This window comes from Amblyomma mixtum, chromosome 1 (genome assembly GCF_055824585.1).
Source record: "Amblyomma mixtum isolate Tamu chromosome 1, ASM5582458v1, whole genome shotgun sequence".
NCBI lineage: Eukaryota > Metazoa > Arthropoda > Arachnida > Ixodida > Ixodidae > Amblyomma > Amblyomma mixtum.
The window spans coordinates 92,357,340-92,370,653 of NC_143012.1; the positions used below are offsets into that span (position 1 = coordinate 92,357,340).

At 49.1% G+C, this 13,314-nt stretch overlaps 1 pseudogene; it reads right to left on the reverse strand.

Moving 5' to 3' along the window:
* Positions 1 to 415: 415 nt before the first annotated feature.
* LOC149367216 (endothelin-converting enzyme 1-like) lies at positions 416 to 11,302 on the reverse strand (annotated as a pseudogene).
* Positions 11,303 to 13,314: the final 2,012 nt, after the last annotated feature.

Below are 13,314 nucleotides of genomic sequence, written 5' to 3' on the forward strand. Positions count from 1 at the left end.
CAAAACTGATAAGCAATGAAAAATATCTGTACACCGTTAACATCTGCGTCCAAGAGTAAAAACAATATAAACAAAAGATTACCATAAGCACGAGGAAAATTTCTATAGGCGGGCAGTTGAAATACTACGACGCAAATAACCTGAGGCCAAAACTCTACACGCCTCCACAAAGTGGAAGCCCCTTCGAACAAATAGCTTCATCTAAAGTCCCTAGGGGCTTTGGTCATCAAGTTACGGGCTACGGGACTGACTGCCACTCAGCTTGTTGAAAAGAAAGGTGCTCAAACAAAGTTCGCTTCACGAAAGTCTCAAAATACAATGTGGACAAGATATTAGGCACACGATATGCGCGTTGCATCAGCGCTACCGCAAAAATGTCTTGTATCCGTCCCACTTGACATCAACGACCGCGCTGTCACAGGAAGGCGCATTTGTGCTCCGGGTTCATGGGTGACCCCGCGGGGCAGCTGAAGGCCTTTGCGAACGGCTCGAAGTTGCGCATGGCTTCGGTGCATTCAGGAGACACGCGGCGGTAGTCGCTTCTTTCCCAGCAGGTCACGTGACAGGCCGTGAGGAAGAAGACCTGCTCCGCGCTGTACTCCTCCAGGCCTCGAAGCCGCAGGTCGCGATCTTCGCTGCGGAAGCGGAGGTAGGCCGCGTGCGCGATCTTCAGCGCCGGAAGGAGAGGGAAGAGCGCCGTAACGTTGCCACCGGAAGTGACGTCGGCCGAGCACCTTCCCAGCTCCCACAGGGCTCGCCCGGGTGAGCCGATGTTGTGGGTGCTCCCTTCGCTAGGGTTGACGGCGGACGAAGCCGGATTCCACGGTGTCTCGGTCATGTCATTGCTGAGCAGAACCGTGAGCGCGTTGATGGTGCGCGCGAGCTGCGAGAGCCGATGAGGCGGGACAGTAATGGAATGTCGGGTTAGGGGAGGTTGTTACGAACGCTACTGTAGCTTCAAGCTTAGAGCTGTGACAATGAGATATACATACATATCGTAGACTGTTAGGCACCTTTTTTTCTATTGGCTTCATCCGTCGAGGAAAACAGTCAGTAAAAAAGTGCTTTCCCTTGCATTTGGTAATAACTAACAATCATTAAAGAAGGTCAGCACATACAGGGAATACACTGCAGCAGAGAATACAGCAGATATCCTGATTCAAATGAGTCCGGTGGCTCAAGAGTGCAGCAATTTGATCAAAAACACCATCACCCAATCTTGAATTTCAGTTGTTCGCTCCTATGAGAGCAAAATAACTGATGCTGTAAAAAGCGCAGTGAATATGCGGTTTCAACAGCGTTGTACAAGTATGTATGCGGAACGAACAATGAAATCATCAGCTGCCACTCAGGCGGTCACTGGAATGAAGGCAGCGAGACTACGAAGGAACATGCCTGAAGGTTTGTTTTGTAAAACCAACGTGTCGCGTAAAGGTATATTACTCCGAATTCCAGCTTAACACCAATCGGCATACGAACAAAAATTAGGGCAGACACTTAAGTTCCGACTTAAGGCTATGACGCGATATTGTTAATGGGTCCCTTCACCTGCCTGGGGTCCTCTGGCGGCCTCACACTTCACCGCTTTTGTCTGATAGAGGCCGCACAAGCCATAGTCCGGCCTGCTGCTCGGCTTCCCACACATGAATATCTTGCGAATGGAGCCTGCGCTTTCAAAACCCCTCACTGTGGTCTTGAACAGGCGCTCCGAATAAGGGCCATAGCGCTCATGACCGCAGGAAGAAGATTTAGGTACCTCGAGGTTAGCATTTCAACCCAGTGCATGCGAAGTGAACAAAGGCCGTTCTCCTAGCATTTCACCTTAGAAGAGCCGAGCACCAGGCAGAGGGAAATCTTGCGCCTGTTGAAATTTTATGGGTACCCGCCGTCGCTGGACATCCAACCTAGAACTTCCTCAAAGCGAAGGAGATGCTCTTCCAGAAGGCCACCGCTTACGTGGTCTAGTTGTACAGCAGCAGTAGAGGAACAATAGACTCCCGCTGTGCGCCCCATTCCTTCAGCTTACAGTTCCAACACGTTGCTGGCGTTAATTAATCAAAGCCCCCTGTTTCCCCAGTGCAAATCTTAAAACCTGCAGCCCCTCCACTTACCTGCATGGCGTACATGAATCCGAGGCCTCCGTAGGCCATGGCGTCCGTGCCTTCGTAGGCATAATACGGCGCGGCGAGTGCAGCCACCCCTACGGAAATCACATTTGTCACGGGGCTGTACGCAGCCAGGTGGGCGGACTGCAAGCGAAACAACCGCAGGCTCGCCTGGTACTCATCACTGCCGAGTGACTTCTGCAGCTGCTCGCGACTCATGCGCCAATGGCCGAAGAAGCTCTGCTCCATTTCGTAGTCGCGCCCGTAAAGGATTTCCAGGCTCCGGCTTGTCATGTACTGTTCCGGGGGCCATATCACGGTGCTGGTGTTCTGCAGCCGCGTGGTGACAGCACGAACCACTTTGGTGTCCAGGGTGGACCAGGAGCCGACCTCTATTAGAGCCGTCTTGTGCAAAGTGCTCGAGAGGGCCGAAACGGCACGCCTCAGTACTTGCGGCATTAGGCTGTCGTCGGCGCCGGAGAAAAGCACTGTGTACACGGGGACAGCGTTTATACTGCAAAGGACCGGATAGTAGATCTCGGACAGCGGGTGTTTCATGAAGATGTCTCGCACCGAGCTACTAGTGATAGGGATGAGGAGCTGGATGAACCACCACGCCGTATGAAAGGTCAACTCCTGCGCCGAGTAAGAAGAGAAGAGGACACGCATGGCATCTAGCAGGTTGCCTTTTGTGGCGATGAGTGTGTCCTCTTCATTCAGAGGCGGTTTGATGTTGAAGGCAGATTGCAGGGCCTCGACCCAGTCACGAGCTCGGAGTTTTGGCACCAGAGGTGGTAAGTGACGAATCAGCAGAAAACGAGGCCTCGGGTGTGCGGCGTTGAAAAATTGGGACAGGTTTCCGAGGATAGAGCGCTGGATGTCATTGCTAGCCTTTGCGAATTCAACAAATTCCGGCAGGGCGGCTCTTGCTGCAAAGGTTGCGGATAAAAACCAATCGACAACTGAGTTATAGAAGCCTTGGTGCTTATTAACCTCGCGATGAATTATTGCAGTAATGAATGGTATGCCCGATGGGCTCATGGATACCGACCGCTGGTGAGGGGTGCCGTGCCATGGCTCTATGAGGTCAACATAGAACCACAACGGCATGGCCCACAGGACGGACAGGTTTACCAGAGTCCGCAAGGGTACTGAGTAATCATCGGTGTCTCCAAGCCGAGCATCCGTGGGGTCCAGCAGCCAGGGGAACAACTCTTTGCTCATGAATTCGATTAGGTTTTTGGAGTCATCAATGTCTGTAGTGGGGTCTTCCCGGCGAAGGCAGGCGTCCATCATCACCCTCACTCTTTTGCTGAGGGGCCGGCGAGGGTCTTCACGAAGCTGTTATCGTTCCAGCAGCCAGTACGCCAGGCGAACAAGTGGCGCGGACACACTAGGCCGGGTGTCATCGTTCAGCCATCCGGAGCACACAAACTGGCCGAAATCTTCGCAGGCTTCTGGTGTCTTGTCTCGTTTCAGGCCCAGTGCCTCTGCGTGATCTAGGCAAGCCCGTGTGGTGCAAACCGTGGGTACAACGCGGCGACTGGGCATTGTCGACGCAAGGTAGAAGACCACCGCGACGAAGATGGTGACGACGAAGAGCAGAAATACGATAGCTGCCGTCTTCCTCACGGGGACAAGTTTTCGTCCAGTTAATCGGCGCGGCGATGGTGAAAACGGAGACCCGGCGCTGACCTGGGGAAGAATGACATTCCGTAAATGAATTCCCTCCAGCCAGTAGTGAACACATCCCAAGAACCCAAGATCTTCCTAACAGCGGATGACATTAATCTGCGATGCTATGAACTTGGAAAAAACTTTTCTAAGCGGAGTCAGTAATCACTGAAAGATGATCTCCACAGCCGTCAAAATCAGTTCATTTGGCTTTGATATGAGTAATTAGGGCGTTGATTACAGCACCAGCAATGACAGGTCGATGTAACGATAAAGCCGAATTCTCGCCTCTGCTCTTTCGCTGCATTCTTTCGCTAGATCATTCTTCGATATGGCTTCGTAATAAGTACTCAGGGCTCCGAATAAATATTTGAATTTTGCACCAACTTTCTTACAATTTCACGTTGACAGAACTGAAAAAGCAGCAGAAGCTTAAGGGGCTCAGACTGAAAAAATCGTAACCGTGTAAAGTTGGCGTGGCGGTTGTCAGTTAGTGATGACCCTAGTTCTACTTTGTTATACTTAATTTACAGCTGTCCTCTGGGCATGGCGGTCAGCAGGAAAGCAGGCAACTACCATTCACTGGAGATTGCGGCATAAGCAGTTACACTATTAGGAAGTTACCAATCCGCTGCGTGTCAGAAATGCCATATGCTTCCAACGACAAAAGGATGTTCACATTGGAAAACATTGCTAAAAGCAAAAATCGTGGGGACCTCCCTCCTTTCCAACATAATTCTCATATCCTATCGTTTCACACCAAACGAAAATCACATTTCCCATTCGTACATAACCGACAACGCAAATTTGATAGGCAACGTCAGGGAAGGCCCAGCCTAAACAGTTCTAATCAGAGGGAAAAGATATTTATGTCAACAAGCATCACCTTCACTCAATTTTTGCATTCTAGGCGGTGAATTTTTCAGTTTGTTAAGTAAACTGAAACAGTTACGCTTATATTCGTCTTCGGAATGCTATGTTTCCGTTAAGCATGCCACTTTCCGGGACTGTGATATGGCTGCTAGCTTCGACGATCGTCAGTTACCATAGCACCAGTGGTTTTTGCGCCATTCTAGAACATTGCTGGCTGTTTAGGTTGCTGTCTACTACAAATCGCGCCTAGAGTTTAACCCAGGTGCGTTCTATGTCCAAACCAGGCAGAGCTGCTCACATTTCGAAAATTGATTTTAGCATGTCTCCGAATCCCCAGTAGCGGAGAAAGTACCGCAAGAGTGCCACACAACTTGAAAACAGGGAATTCTGTCATAATGAAGCATATTTATGAGTGTAAACCGTGAAGAATAATACTCATGTCTTATCGGGAAAAAACAAACTTTAAGCGAAAGAAGCAAGGAATCAGAAAAACTAATCTTTGGCTACAACACCGACTCGACAGAGCGCCCTATTCAATTCAGTGAGTTTCACTGTCAATTTTTGCTCAGCTCGGCAAGTGTGTAGAAATGGTATTGTTTGCACATAATGACAAGAGTTGAGTCACGATGACGAAACCTGGCCTCTTATTTAAATAAGTCACATCCATGTTTGAATCGTTCCGTTAAGTATTCTCAAGCAACCTATCAAAATTCCAAGAGTCACGTGATCCAATAACCTATTTATTAAGACAGTCATCCCCTTTTCAATCCAGGATCTCACTGACCCCATTACTCAACCATGATCCTTCATGCCTATGATTATAGGACCCATGACTCCGTAACCTGTCACCCTTTGCAAAGATGACTCAAAATCACACGTTGTTAGGCGAGCGACCTGTGTCTGAATCCTCTCACGATTGCAGTTCCGCGTACGGCTCGTTAGCCAGGGTTACTGGAGGCTGTGTTCTGCCGCACTGCATCCCGACAAAGCTGAGCTTATCAAAACAATTTTATGCTGCACGGTGAGAATTTCTCTTGAGGAAGCCGCCGCATACCATTTCCTGGAGTCCCTTGAGGGCTTCCGCCTCTTCTGCACACCTCCGCCTCTTGTGCGTCTTGGGGGCTTCTAGTGAAAAAAGAAGATGGCAGAAGACTAGAACACAGCTAACAGGTGTTGCTGCCCAACGGACTCGTGTTTTGTAACACTTAAATCATCTGCTGTTACGAATGGCTGAACTGGCTATTTCTTTTTATTAGCTGCAGAAACAACAGTGTACTCTCCGCGATGCACGTGATTTCACTGCTTGAAGATAGAGTACAAAAATAAAACTTGGACGAAGCTTAACCTACCCTAAGAGTGTCATGCGATAGTATTACAGATCCCGTTCGTCCCGCTGCTCCATCCACTTGCAGAGTTGCTGGCCACATGCGAAATTATTCGTTCTGCTTTACCTTACTATACCTGCCCCCTGTCGCGTACCCAATGGGCAGGTAGCCGCCGGCCACTGTAGGCAAGCTGTGATGACGTCACACGGCCACGTGCCCTCTATAGACCAATCAATTTTAATGCAGCGTGCCACATACGGTGGGCGGATTGCTCCCAATCCGGTGCTCATATTGTCATCTGCAAAAGTGGGCAGGATGCTGATGACGCCGCAATGTCGAGCGACCTATATCTACCAATAAGAGTGGCTAATCACGTCTGGTTGCGTAGACCTCTTGAGGTCGCGTGAACTCAATCAAACTATCAGGGAATTTCGTCTCGGACATCGTCGGGACCGACGGGGTTTTCGTGACAGTGAACGAGAAGGTGGACGCACAGGGGATACTGAGCGAGAAGACGGGAGCGGTGCCCTTCGAGTACACCTTTATGAGGTGTAATATTTTGCGCTGCAAAGAATTCCGGACATTTGGGTCTAACAAAGAGCAGCAGCTGGTGGACAACCATTATACAGCCGCCCCGACGCATGAAAGAATGCTCGCCGCATTGAGTCAGGAGCTACAGCGATAAGAAACTCGATTGCTTTTAAAGATTTACGGTGCCGGCTGCGTGAAAACGACATTTCTTTGAGAGATAGCCGCAAGTGACTGAATCAACTTTGCCATTAATTCAGAATCCGAAGTACTAACGTGAGAAGCTAGTGCCGTGGGAAAGCATTATTTAATCAGTCCATCTTGCTCAGTACGACTGCGAAGCTTTTTAGCAGTACTTTTCCCTTTTTATTTCGACCGTATCAGACTTCAATGATCAAGGTGCAGTAATCTCTTTTTTAAAACGACTACCATGTGGAAGAAAACGTAAAGAATTGGCATGAATGAATGTTCAATGCTGCAACGAAAAACATTTCAGAAAGCGAAACGTCTGAAACTATTTTCTCTAGAGTCAATGTCGGAAATAGAAATTTATAGCTCTGCCATGAGTTGTTTGTAGCAAATTCAGCGGTAGCAGGCTGCAATGACGGCGATACTTGTGCTGAAAGCCACTGCTGCCTGCCAACACGCAATGGTATGGGGATTAATACGGTAAGGAGACGCAGTGCTTTTAAAGGCTATAATAGCTTGCGTAATGCTTCACGTCGGCTCCGGAATGGCTGCTGTAATTAGTTTCTAGTGGGTATTTATTGGTAATAAAAAATCCCAGTTTCTGTTTCGATTCATGGCGCAGCTTAAGACATAGCGCTCTTGTTTACAAGACCTGAAATCGGAGCTCTTTTGTGTCTTTTTCATTCTTCCTACATCCAGGACCCGCTGCGGTGGCTCAATAGTTAGCGTACTTGGCTGCTGATCCGGAGTTCCCGGGTTCAAACCGCTCGACATTCCAATGGAGGCGAAACGCAATGGCACCTGTGTGCAGTGGGATGTCAGTGCTTGTTAAAGGTTCCCTGGCGTCTAAATTCTTCCGGAGCCATCCACCACGGCTCCTACTTCCGTGTTCTTCCCCTCCCACCTCCTTTACTTCCCTTACGGCGCGGTTCGGGTGTCCACCGAGATGTGAGACAATTACTGCTGCGTTTCCATTCCTCAAAAACCAAGAATCAATTCCTAAATCAAGGGGCGCTGTGATCTCCCCCATGATCTGTCGCGCAGCACATAAGCACCGTCAGATCACCAGGGCTCACGGGCCCCTAGCATCTAGAGCGACAGCGAGGGCCCACCTGTGTCCTGCAACCCCTCCTTGCCTTATCCCTACCCTCAGCGGATTCCTGCTAAGGGTTGCTAAAAAAAAAGTTTTTCCACCACCACCACTGAATAACGATATTTTCAAGTGTATTCGTTTACCCTTATGCAACCTTATATTTAGATGTATCTCAGTGATAAGCGTCCCCGGAGTTCCATAGCCAATTTTGGTTGGTTCCGCGCCTCCTACGCACCTTCAGCCTGACTTTGTATTCCTTCCTGAGTAGCTATACGCCTAGTGACCCTGCGTTGGCTACGGCGCCGGGCGTGTTCCGCTTTTCCTCCCCGTAGAGCTGAACCGCGTCCCATTGACCGTGCGCACCGGTGAGCGCCTTGTAGGCCTTGGTAGAGTTCATCCCGCTATACTTGAGGCCCCTCCAAACCACTTGGAACACTCTCCCCTAAGTGCCTCTTCCATCAGTGAACACCCGCCACTTCACCCATGTGCGTCTAAAAAAATAAAGGTTTTATAGGTTTATGGGGTTTAGCGTGCCAATGCGACTCAGGCTATGAGGGACGCCGTAGTGAAGGGTTTCGGAAATTTTCAGCACCTGGGGTTCTTACGCTGCTGACATTGCTATGGTGAAAAAAGCAGTTTTCTAACACAGAGCCAATTTTCAAAATTTCTTAAAATTTTGTGTACACACCATGTATAGTGGTTGCACAGCGACCAAAGCTTTGTACACGAAAATTGAAAAAAAAACCAGAGGAAGGGTGCCAGACAGGGAGAAAGGGTCTCACCGCTACCATTGATAGCACGTTTACATCAGATAACTGGGTTTGGGAAACTTGGGCATAAAGCTTAATCGAGAATATCTTTATCATCATCATCATCAGCCTGACGACGCCTACTGCAGGGCAAAGGCCTTTCCCATATGGCTCTCCAATTAACCCTCTCCCTAATCCCTAATTTGCTGATGACATAGCTTCTATATATAACTCGGCGGACCAACCGCAATGATTCGAGAACTAGACAAGCGAAAAGTTAATGTCAAGAAACACAAAGTGATGTCCGACAGTCTGGGAAGGAAACAATAGTTTGCGCTAAGTAGCGAATCATCGAAAAGTTAAGTGAATACATCCACTGAGCACAGGTAGGGGACCACTGGTCCGGTCACTAGACAAATAACTGGGAGAATAAATTCAGCGTGGAGTGCATTTGGCAGGTACTCTAAGGTGATGAATGGCAGTTAGCTAATATTATCCAAGAGAAAAGCGTATAGCAGCCCTATCTTATATGTTATAGCGTATGGGAAGAAACATCAATGCTAACGAAAAGGGTTGAGCATAATGTGAGCAGAGCGCAGCGAGCTATTCAAAAGAAATTGATAAATGTTAGAGGGCAGGGTAGGTCAGCGAACAAACGCGAGTTTGTGACATCCTGGACGAAATCGAGAAGGACATATGGGCGTGGGAAGGGCAGGTATGCGAAGGCAAGATGACCGATGTTCGTTAAATGGAAGCGCATCTGGGTAAAGTGAGTCATGTGGGCGGGTGAAATTAAGAATTCCAGTAATATGCACTGAGGGGCTAGTTCTTTTTTGAGCACACAAAGACGACACAATAAGACAAAGGAGACAGGACGGAGCGCAAACTTTCAACTCTTCCGGAAAAGTACGCGACATTTACACCTAAAAAAAAAAGTGGATAATCATCGATGCCACGTGCAAGCCAAATACCCGGGAAACGCACATAGGAAGGGCACAGGCGACTCACCTCTTATCTAATTTATCTAAAAAGGCAAAATCTTTGTCATACATTGTCACAGATGGTGTACAAATACATGAACTACCGCTTTTCCTAATATGGTAGGCCTCAGCCAATTCTCGCGCAAGCGTGTCAGTGCTCCTGCTCAAGGTGATAGGGCCTTAGAGCGTTGCATCACATAATTTTCTTGTTTCCTGTTTTTTCGTCATTATCTTATCCACACTCACTGATGTGCGCCGGCAGGTGCGAAGCGATACCGTTCCTAAAAGACAAATTGTGTTCCCTTAGCCACTCATTAACACATCGGCCCGACTGCCCAATGTACACCTTCCCACACTTAAACGGAACTTTTGTACACTACACCCTTTTTCACACTCCACAAACTTGTTATCATGTTTGATTTTGCCGTCTGAGTTGCGGCTACCATCTTCAGAAACTAGACGACACAGTGAAGAGAGTTTCCTTGGGGCCGGAGTAACCACGGGTACCTTAAACTTGTTAACAACGCGCTTGAGGTTATGAGCCACTTTATGATAATATGGAAAGAATACAGGCCTCACTTTCTTTTGTGCAACTGTAACCATTGACTGGTTCCTATTCCTTTCTCGTTTAATCTTCTTGAGAAGAGCTTCGGTAACTGAACTCACTACTATCTGGGGATAGCCTGCCTGTTTTAGCTTCGAGATCTCATCGTGAAAGCTTTGCTGCGCCTTGTGACAGCAGGACTTTCTTAGGGATGACTCAAGGCACATGAAAGGGATAGCACGTTTGGCCATTTTTTATTGCTTGGAATCAAAAGCGCATATCGCCGCCATTAAGCTTCAATCTCATGAAGTTAGCCGCCCAGTCGACAGAATTTTTGTGGAGGCAAACTCTCGCAAAGATAACCAAGGGAAGCAAAGAAAGCAAAGATGAAAGTTCTGCTCTCGAGGTTCTTTACGACATCCACATTCCGGAGGACATCGCTAGCGTCCTCAGGAAAGGACCAAAGTACAGCTTTGAGCCGGAAGTTAAAGGCCATGAGTTCCTGGCACTGACGAGAAGAATTTCCCACAAGGCCGACCCGGAGGATAAGGAAAGGTATCTTCTGGAGGGAGTCGACTCCCTCATCAGGACTGTTCCTTCTAGAGGTCCCCGCATCAAGACGCCAACAAGAAAAATTGTGCGCTTCCTTAAGGACAACGATCCCTCGTTCAGGTGGGTAAGGAAGGGGGCTTTGTGGCCCTCCTGTCGGGAACGTACGACAAGAAAGCCTCGGAGGCTATCCGCAAGAATTTTGAGAAGACAGAAGTAAAACCAGCAGACATTAGGAAGCTGCGGAGCTGAGGTGGTCGCAGCTGGCAGAAGACAAGCCTTAACTGGATGGATATGGGAGAGGCATTTGTCCTGCAGCGGACATAGGCTGAGGAAGATGGCGATGATATGTCGTGTTACACCATACACAACACCACAGCACTCACTGGAGCCGCCCTGACCCGTCGGCGATCTTGCGCTGCGCTTCGAGGGATCCTGGTAAGATGCGGCGTTCTCGTCCGGCACCGGCGACGCGCAGACCACCGCCTCTGGCGGTGACACTGCTACAAGGGAGGCGGCCACGTTGGAAATGGTCTCAGGCAGGACGTCGGTGTCGTGCTCCCCGTTCGCCCTGGCGCATGGCAACGTGGACGTTACGTCACTGGTGGGTGGCCTGTCCAGGATGAAAGAGCAGATGTCGGCCGACCGAACATTGTTCTGCTGCTGAACATGGAATTTCGGCGCAAGCGACATTTTCGCCCCATTATAAAAATGACCTTTGAATTTCTGTTGACGCAATGTTGACCATATGTTGAGCCAACAGAAATTCAATGGAAATTGAACTTGTGTTGAGTTTACACAACACTCAACAGAATTTCTGTGCCCAAATACTCAGCACAATTACGGTGCCTAATTTCTGTTAAATTTCTATGGTTTTTTAATATGAGCACCCACTAGAAAAATGTACAACAGTAAGCGCTTTGCAACCATCCTTGGCAGTGTGCGACTTTAGGAGCTGTTCGGACAGGAGAATTTATGTTAGAAATCAGCTGTTACTCTTGATTCATGCACAAAGAAAACGGCGCGAAATACGGGGTCATGCCGCTATTTAACACTCACAACGCCGACTCCAAATTTTCTGGATAATGGGACCTTTAACGCTATCGCATTATTTATGGGCAGCCATTAGGTTTGGTTTATTGGGGTTTAACGTCCCAAACCGACTCAGGCTATAAGGGAGGCCGTAGTGAAGGCCTTCGGAAATTTTGACCACCTCGGGTTCTTTAACGTGCACTGACATCGCACAGTACACGGGCCTCTAGAATTTCGCCTCCATCGAAATTGGATGGCCGCGGCAGGGATCGAACTCGCGTTTTTTGGGCGAGCAGCCGCGCGCCAAAGCCACTGAGCTGCCGCGGCGGCCATACAGCCATTATACAGGCTACGTAGGTAGAGGCGTTTCTTTCTAACAGGAATTCTTGCTTGGTTAGATCAGATATGTACTGTCCGCGCCGGCCGATGTGTATATTTTATTAATTCAGCCGGCACACTGTAAGGGGACGCTCACGCGCCGCCGTACGATCGACTGTCGAGCCATGGAATCGATCATTATATCGCACCTGTGAAATGAGCAAAGCATTCACACCTGTGCGGACTCCGAAAAATTGAGGGGGCACTTTGACTGTCTAAAGCGCGTAGAGGCGAAAGCGTTTTCCGCACCGCTTTCGCTGCTTCTGTGGCACTGGTGGCGTCACATATAATTGAGTACTAAATACTAAGTGATGACAAATCAGTAATTAATGGTTAATTACTGATTTATGCCTGAATACTAATGAACTGATAACTAATGACGCTTAAGCTTCGCGTTTAGGAGTGGAACGCGACGGCGTGTTGTAGCGCTGCCAGGGAGTCCACGGAACACCACCAACCGTTCGGCGCGATGCCTTGCCCTTTGAACACAACGCTTTTTGAGGAAAGGAAATGGCGCAGTAGTTCTCTGTCATCACGGTGGACACCTGAACCCCGCCGTATAGGAAGGGAGGAAGTGGGAGTGAAAGAAGACAAAGAGGGCCCGTAATGAAGAAAATGAAAATTGTATTTGTGGACAGGAAATTACGCAGTAACTGTCTCACACATCTCGATGGACAGCCCTCAAAATTCAGTGGGGGGGGGGGGGGGGGGGGGCACTTTTTTGACCTAAAGTGTTGTCACTGATGTGTGGTTAAGATGTTAAGCTTCGCCTCTAAGGGTGGAACGTGAAAATGGTCATTTAGCACTCGGGCGACAATTTGGATTAGGAGTCCTATGCTTCCCACTTCCGAGTTAAACCGCTGCCAGGAAACACATGACAAGTTGCACTTGTCATGAGCCAGATATGACCGTCAGCTTCTGACGTGCCCGCCTCGTCCGTGCTTCCGCAAGGGGAGCTAAGCAGCTGTAAAAAACTGGAAGGTTTGTCGCTCTGAGGTTCGGAACGCGTGTTCCTGCGCAGGATGCCCTGCGCAGTTTCGCAGCTTTGCGATGGTGCAGGATGACCTCGTTAGGGTTGGTTAGGGGTAACTCGAGAACGGGTATCCAAGGCAAAGAGGAACAGCAGCCGCCGTCATTTAGCCCCTGGTTACGTCGCCGTACATACGATAGCCGGGAACGCTTGCGGCTGAGAAACGCTGCAGTCCCTTCTCCGAAAGGCGACATATTTACCCTTGAAGCGTGCTTGGTGGTGCGGCGACAGGCCGGGACCGCGTCGTGCTGTGGTCCTGGTCGGG